This window comes from Chelonoidis abingdonii, chromosome 13 (genome assembly GCF_003597395.2).
Source record: "Chelonoidis abingdonii isolate Lonesome George chromosome 13, CheloAbing_2.0, whole genome shotgun sequence".
NCBI lineage: Eukaryota > Metazoa > Chordata > Testudines > Testudinidae > Chelonoidis > Chelonoidis abingdonii.
In genome coordinates, this window is record NC_133781.1 from 28,043,947 (window position 1) to 28,052,841 (window position 8,895).

The following is an 8,895-nucleotide window of genomic DNA, read 5'->3' on the forward strand; positions in this document are numbered from 1 at the left end:
ACAGGCAACTCCCCCCACTCCCAGTGTAGGAAAGACCCTTGTTCTGAAATTATTTTTTTAAATTAGTATCACCAAATGACTCACCCAACATGCAAAGTGAAAATATATAAAAGCAATGCTTTCTTTATTTTCCCCAAAACATCCAGAGGGCAATGACAGTGGGGAGGAAACTGAAAAGACCAGAGTAGGACTAAACCAGACATAGATTAATACAATTTGTTGGAGAAAGAGTCCACATGGCTAATGTCATGATTCACCAATCTATTAGAGACTAACACATTTATTTGAGCATAAACTTTCGTGACTTAAAACCCATTCATGAAAGCTTACGCCCAAATAAATTTGTTAGTCTCTAAGGTACCACAAGTACTCCTCATTAGTCTGTATCACAACTCTGAAAGCAATCTATTAGAATTGCTTGAGGGTGTCAGCAAGCATGTGGATAAGAGTGATCCAGTCAATATAGTGTGGTTGGATTTTCAGAAAGCCTTTGACGAGGTCACTCACCAAAGGCTCTTAAGAAAATTAAGTAGTCAAGGGATAAGAGGGAAGAAAGTAATGCACATTGCAAAAAATAATGCCAACTACACATAATGTGAGATCTAACTTAGCTGTTACCAATCACGAAAGAGATCTTGGGATCATCATGGATAGTTTTCTGAAAACTTCAGCTCAGAGAACAGCAGCAGCCAAAAAGGCAAACACAATGCTAGTAACTATTAGGAAAGGGATAGAAAATATGACAAAAAATAATAATGCCACTATCTAAATCCATGGTGCGCCCACACCTTGAATGCTGTGCCCAGTACTGTTGTCCCGTCTCAAAAAAAAAAAAAAAAAAAGGATATAGTGGAACAGGAAAAGTTTCAGAGAAGGGCAACAAAGATAATCAAGAGTAATGTATGACTTCCATACAAGGAGAAACTAAAAAGATTAGGACTTTTCACCTTAGAAAAGAGACAAGTAAGGGGGAATATGATAGAGATCTATAAAATCATGAAAGAGTAGAAAAAATGAATATAGAAGTGTTATTTACCCTGTCCCACAATACAAGAACCAGGAGTCATGATGAAAATTAATAGGCAGCAGGTTTAATACAAACAAGAGGAAATACTTTTGCGTATGACACACATTTAATCCATGGAACTCATTGCCATGGGATGTTGTGATGACTGAAGGTATAAAAAAATTGAACTTGATCAGTTCTGCTCCACTGCCTTAACCACTCTTCTCTTTTGGTCAAGCAAACGTTTGGCTTGAATTTTCAGTACAATGAAGATGGTGTTTCAAGAGGCTAGAGCCTAATCTAAAGTCCACCCACCCTTCTGATCTGTACACTCTAGTTGATTTGAATGGATTTAGACAAGACCATAGTGAGCACAGACACTGAGATTTTCCTTGGGCCTGGTCTGAGTAACACAGAATATTTTATCTGCCACTAAAACAAAGCCAAAATGATTACACAGTGGTGGGCAAAGCTCCAAAAGTTTGGAAATAAGACTAGAAATCTGTGAGGAAATACTTATTTGCAGGAATTCCAGTACTTTGTGGTCTCATTAAGGATAGAAATGCCTAGACAATAAGCTTTAGCTTGGCATTGCAGTTTTTCTAACTCCTGTCTTGGAAGAAATTAGAAGATGCAAAAGAACATTTTTTTTTTAAAAGTGTTTGCCAAACTTTTTCCAGTCTTTAAATAGTGGAAATTCAAATTGATATATGGGCTTAGTTTTGAGTTGGTTGCCATTTTACCTGAATTGGTATGCCCATCCATAGTAAATAGTTATTTCTCAGTTGATTAATACTCAGAAAACATTGTGATTAATCAGAAAAAAAAGATCTGTGGACATACATTCCTTAACGTATCTTGCAAGCACAGAAATGACAGCACTAGCTTCCTTGCTATAAGAGATCAGTAGAAAGAAAGAATGATAGAACCCACATAGTGAAAGCAATCTGGGGACTCTACCTACTCCATTGAGCTGAACCAGGAGGTGATAACAGTAGGGATGTGTGGGTATTAAAATAGCTTACATGTAGGCCAGCCATCCCTTCCACTGGGAATATCTGCCCCATTCGTGACAAGATCTCTGGATCCCAGATTGATCTCATTAGTCACCTGAGGATCCACCAGCAATAACTAGCTATCATTTTATGGAAGACAGTCATTCTCGAACTCCAAGGGATTGCTGATTAGTATCTGAAAAACTGCAAATTGGGTGTCTGGTAGCCTCCAAACTTAATACCTTATAAAACCTTCCTTTGACATGATTGGGCCTTTCATAGGAAACAGACAGAAACCAGAGTTTTGCCAGACTTTTACAAGATTCCCAGGCCATTCAGATTGTCTACAACAGCAATACTCAGACTGAGGCTCATGAGATGTAAGCTGCCTCCTGTGGCTCTTTGCAGCATATGATATTAAAACACTGTGTGATTTAATTATTAACCAATCTAAGTTATTAACCAATCAGGATGCTTTTACTATGGCATTAACCAAGTGCAGTTGATAAAATAATAATACTTAGTCAGTCATTTTGCTGTGAGAATAATATATATATATATTCCCCAGTCATAACTGTTTAAATATGAATACATAGTACTATAGTAAATTAAACAATGAATTCACACTTCTGTGGCTCTTTTGGGTATTGTTGATTGCTAATTTGACCCCTGAACCACTGAGGTCTGAGTATCACTAGCTTACAATCTTCATTACTTATACTTGTAACGGGGGTGCCTCATCCACCCATGTGCCCATTCATAGTCTCTGATCAGAATGAATCAAAAGAAAGGGGAGTCCTTCTAATGCTTCAGAACAAAATGGGGAGATGGGGATCAGTGCTGGTCTGGTCTGGGGAGTGGAACAGGAGGACCTGATGGGAAAGCAGTAATGTTGTGGTGGAACAAGTCCAAATGAAGGAGCAGAGCACAGTGGCAAGGTGAGAGGAAAGGGAATTTCTTTACTGTAGCAAGACAGGCAAGAGGAAGCCGAGAGGAAAGTCAGTTATGTTAGATGATGCTCTGAAGATCAGAGCCAATCATGATCCAATTAACTGATCACAGAATTGCTCATTTGGGGTTATTATCTTCATTTCTATTGACGTCAACAGCAAAACTTCGATTAACCTCAGTGGACCATGAGACAGCCTACTGAGCTACGTTCAGACGCTCCTGATGACTTTTGCCAACTTGTAGTGATGTCAGTATAAATCCTGCTTTAAGAATTCAGAAGCTGCTATGAAAAGATTCCAAATACAGGTTGCACCATTGAACGAATGTGTTATGGGTATAGGGCCATCATGGAATTCATTACAATACCTTTGCTACTAATTAGCATGCTCTTCATCTACTATTTAATATACTTTTGGCTACATTGCATGACCCAAGTTCAAAGTGACTGTTCAAATCTCTGCAGAGCATAAAAAAATACACTTAAAGACATAGAGAATGTTTAAGAACAAACCACCTTCAGAAGGTCTGAAGGCAGTCCATAGCCCTCAACGTGTCATATTACAACCCAGCCTACTAAAATGACTTGATAACAATAACATTTCACATTTAAATGATGCCTTTTGTCCCAGTGGAAAGATCCCAAATACCATTATGGAAAAAAAATGCTAGTTGTTGTTTTTTTTTTTTACAGTAATCAGTCAAAAGATTGCAGTGGCCCTATTGTAATCTACAGTGCATGGGGTCATTACTGTAGAATACTGCACCTTTGAAAATAAGGGCATCATAGATTTCTGGAGATATATAAAATATTAATTACAATACTGTCATATTATAGTGTTATAGAAAATCATTTTGTATATATAGGTAGAGTTAAGTGCAGGCATGAACCAATACAATATAATGTTATATATGTCATATTTTGCTATATAATTGAATAGAGAATGAATAGAGAATAGAAAATGATGTTCCCTATATTTAGCAGATAATTGTATTCCATTAATACCATTATGAAAAACATCATTTCCAATTGCCCATTTGCTTTGGTGGGATTTGGAATAGGCCCTCACTAGCAGTGAAACACAAATCCATCATATAGAAATCATTTTAAAAAAAAAATCTTCTATGGCAGGGACATAATCCTCTATGAAATGCCATAGATTAACTTTTAAAATTCTATAGAAAGGATCCCACTTTTCTATTAAATTCTGTAGGACCTAATATCCGTCTTTCTAGATACCAGAGATGCTTTCTATTGGGATTTAATATTGTAACAGACTCTTGTTACAAAACAGTGATGTTTTGCTTTTAAACTTATAGCAATATGACATTATTTATATTATTATTAATATTATATCCATATTATCTCCAGGAATCCATAATTCTCTTTTTAAAAGTCACTAGCGTATTTTACAGCAAAACTCCAAACACTACAGAGGTGCTACCCCAATAGTTGAATATGCTAGAAGAATGTATTATTTTTCCACAAGAGAATTCACCTTTCTCTACCTATCTCTTCCTCCACTGCTTTTTCTCACACAGTTCATCAACATGTTTTATATATATATATATTGATCTATCTAGATAGACAGATATCCTTTTTTTTTTTCTGCTAGAGACATATTAGTATAAATTCAGCACAGAGAAAGAATGATTCTTCTTCATCTGTGCAAGCAGCAGTGCCTTTCAGGGTAGACTTGATTACCTGTCCCATCAGACTCGTTCCTTCCCTGAAGTGAATGATTGTATTATTTTTTTTTCTGTATTTAAGAAGGTGATGAGATCATTTATTGTTCTTAAGGTTTAAAGGAGCCTGTCAAGAATCCTGCCTCCCCTCCCCCCCGGTTGGTTTTTCCGTTGTAGCAGGGATCAGTAACAGCTCCAAGCTACATGATGCTAAATCAGACCACATTTTGGGGGAAAAAAAGAAAAAGAAAAACTTACCACTAAATGAAGAAGCAGTCCAAGCTGAGGGGGGGTTTTTTGTTTGTTTTTTGTTTTTTTGGGGGGGAGAGGGAAGGGATGAGGGGACAGAATTAACTTCGGAGAAAAAATAACAAATTTTAAGTCCTGAGGTATTTCCTATATATTGAAAAGGCAGTTTGGAAAAGGAAATTAGTAAAAACAAACAGAAGTTGCCAAGATTTCTTTATCATACCTGGAGTAGGATATGCTAAATTCCACAAGTCTTTACACCGGCGCCTGGTGCAGTGTTTTTTACAAAAAAAGGCACCCAGACTCTGTAAAATGATCTATTGAGACATCAAAGCCATGGCAACCCCATGTGGCACAGGATGTACTCAATTAATTATGTGATTTTTAAATGACAGGAGTTAGGGAAATAAAAACAAAAAATAAAATAAAATAAAAAAGTAAAAAATAAAAGAGAGAGAGAAGTAAACTGAAAGGTCTTGTTGTCTGTCTGCCAAAGAGCAGTAGCAGATAAGGCCTGTAGTTACCATGGAAACATAGGCCTGTAGGAGCCAGAATCCAATTTCAGAAACCACAAAATCAACATAAACGTGTGCAAAAATAAAAAGGTTTGTTTGGCAAGTAACAAGTAGAAGGCTACCAATGTATAAAACAGATGAACCGGGATGACTTTAGCCAACTTAAAGCCATAATAACGACAATGTCCCATGCAGATTTGGCATCCTCAGAATGAGTGCTAACAAGACACAGTCCCCTCTGACTATTGTTAACACAGAATTGCTATCGTTTTTGTTACATTAAATAAAATGAAAAAAAAAAGAAAAGAAAAAAAGCAACATTAGGGGCCTGGTTTTAAACCACCCCCCCTCCCCTGAGACTATGAAATTTAGGGCTAAGGCTTTTCATTTCAGATTTAACTCATGCCACTGTGTTACTGACTACTAATGAGTAAAGGTAACATCCATTATAAGAATGGTCATACACTTTGTTTGGTCCTTCTCCATCACCTCCAGTCGTATGAGTCTATGAAAGTCTATGAAAGTCTATCTGTAGACACATTGAGCCAGATCTTTAGCTGGTCTCAATCAGTGTAGCTTGCCTGAAACTTACGTAGTATTGTTAGTTGACACCAGTTGAGGATCTGGCCTGATAGCTTAATGGCAGCATAAGAAACCTATTTCTAAATGACCTAGTTTTGTATATTTGACTCTTATGAAAAAAAGGATGGCTACAGTGTTACAAATTTGTGATCCCCAACACTACCAGCTTACAACAGGCTCTATTATTCAAGTATACTGCAGTAGTTATTATAATAGATATTTTTACAAGTGAAGTAAGATCCTTGATATTAATTTAACACAGTTTTAACAACATTTATTTGTGTCTAATTAGCCACAATGTTTACTTTTCTTTTTTAAAAGGAACGAACACAACTGGATTCCAGCCAGGAAACGTAATCTCAGACCAAGATTTCAAATTCTGTAAAAACTAGGCACACTTTGATACATCCTCAAACTGTCACACTGTCAACCTTTGCATCCAGAATGTTCACTAAAAGCAGTGGATCAGTACTATTTTGTTAAAACAGACATCACCGGAATAACCCCAGTCCTTTCTTATAGGTGATCAAAATTACTCCATGGTCTTTGATGGGACCATTATTAAGTGTTCAGAAGACCTTGAAACAGACTTTGAGTCTATAGGCCTTTTGCTGATCACAGGCCTTGTACATGAGTTAATTTCAAGCCCCGTGACTAAATTGTTCAGGATTTTGCCCAATGTGGGGTCTTGGTCAGTGAATAGGCTAGACACACTAAGATACTGGTAACCTTCCATGGATGGAATTTTCAGTGACTTTTGCTTGATTGCCTTACAAAAGCAGTTTTTATATCATCCCAGAGAATTCTACAAACATTAGTTAATTTCTGTTGCAGATACTTTAGGGGAAGCATAAACCATTGGTTTTGGAGGAACAAAAATGTTCTTTATATATTGCAAGCCTTCTGTCAGGTGCCAATAGCAACAAAAAGGGCGGGGTTCAGTGTTTTTTAGGGGGTCCTTTCCTAAAATAAATAATAACATGGTTCAAGTGCCCATACAGAGTTGTTTATCTATTTCTCTCTGCTGCCCACGCGCACAGATACATCCACTGAGGAGTCCAAGGGAAAAGAAAAAACAAAGGGAACAAACAAATGATACATGATAAGCACATATATATGGGAGACAGTGTTGTCTAGTGGACAGAGTACTGGATTGGTACTCTGGAAACCTGGGATCTATTTCCAGCTTGGTCACTGACCTGATGGGTGACCTTGTGCAAGTCACTTCACCTCTTGGTGTTTCCAGTTCTTCATCTGTAAAACAGAGAGACTGATAGTGTCTTTCTTTGTAAAGTGCTTTGAAATCTGCTGATGAAAAACGTTCGGTAAGAACTAAATATTATTATGATATTTACACATAATAAAATGAGCAAAACCCAGTCAGTGTATCAGGAGTATGGCCCACTCCACAATTCCAAGTATTACCTGTCTCACTTACTGAGGTTCACATTAATCACATAACAACCCTCACTTACCTAAACCTCCACTCACTCTTGTGTCTTATTATGCTCTCTTACTCACGGGCTCTCTTTCACCTGACTACTCCAATCCAGACATGTCCGCAACACCACGTTCTTTCTGATGTGAAGCAACATCATCCTGTGATATCAGCCACTTGTCTGGCCTGGTCCTCACTGCCAAGTCAGCTCTGTGCCTTGGGCAGCATCTCAGTCCATGGGCAAAGCCTTCTTGCTCTTACTTGTTGAATATGAATTCTATTTATCATAGCCCTACCTCCTTTACGCAATGATCAGGGCCAGGACAGGAGGGAGCAGACACTACAGCCTTTCAAAGGGTGAACTTAACAGTTGCTGCTCCTACAGAGGTGCTTTGTTTACCTCTGTGCACTGCAGATAGAAAGGTCTACCCCATATGTCAGCTGAGACAGAGGCCAGTATTCCTGGGAGTGACTGATATTGATGGACATGAGTGAAACAGAAGAGGCCTTCACTCCACGGTGAGATGAGAATGTCTGACATGGATGATGACAGTGGTGCTGACTAAGTCATTGCTTTGAAGTGTGGTGAGAATATCCATTGGGGCAGTTGGATAAGGACAACATACAGAGGCCATCACCCTGCAAGAGGCTGTAAACAGCTTATATGATGGATAGAAGCTTATGTGATGGATAGAAGCCTTCTCTCCTTGCAATGGCATAAGTGAGAATGGGACAGAAGCAGTCTCGATCCTTTATTTCTTACCAACCCAAAACTCCTGTTGAAGTCAATGGGAATTTTGGTTTCACAAGGAAGGTACAGCATGAATTCAACAGTAGTTCAGATTCTGCCTTAATTTAAGTTTCTGTATGATGGCAGAAAGGTGGGGAAGGAAAGAAAGTAAAAGGAACAGCAGTATACTCCAAAACTATAAGAACCCAGCTAGTATTCTAGTATCTTGCTGCTCTTGATGTCTTTCTAAATATATTTAAATGGCAACATAATGATTCTATTCCTGCTTCAGAGCTCAAGTTAGAACTCTGGCTATGATGTTTATGAATACAAAAACAGGCCTCCTGAGACAAAATGAAGAAAAATCAATCTCCAGTATAGACCTGCAAGGCCCTTGACTGCTGACTTGTTTCATTAATGACATTATGCTAATTTCACAACAGCAGTCCACACAGTGAGGAGCAGGAAAAGAGGAAAATAGCAGTGGCTATGATTACTTTCCATTATTAACTTTCAAACACTATTACTGAGAAGCCCAAATGAATGTATGGTGGTAAAATGGGCAAGGTTATTAGAGTGAGTTTTTGTAAATACCTTGCAATTGGAATTCCAAGCCAAGCAAGTCCCACTCAGGAGTCCAACATTTTGATCAGACCAGTCTTCATTACAGGCCTCTCCAGAATCTTCTCTGTCACCTTCAAGAATCTCCTAATCTCTGTCAGTTACTTCATCACCATAAAAATGTT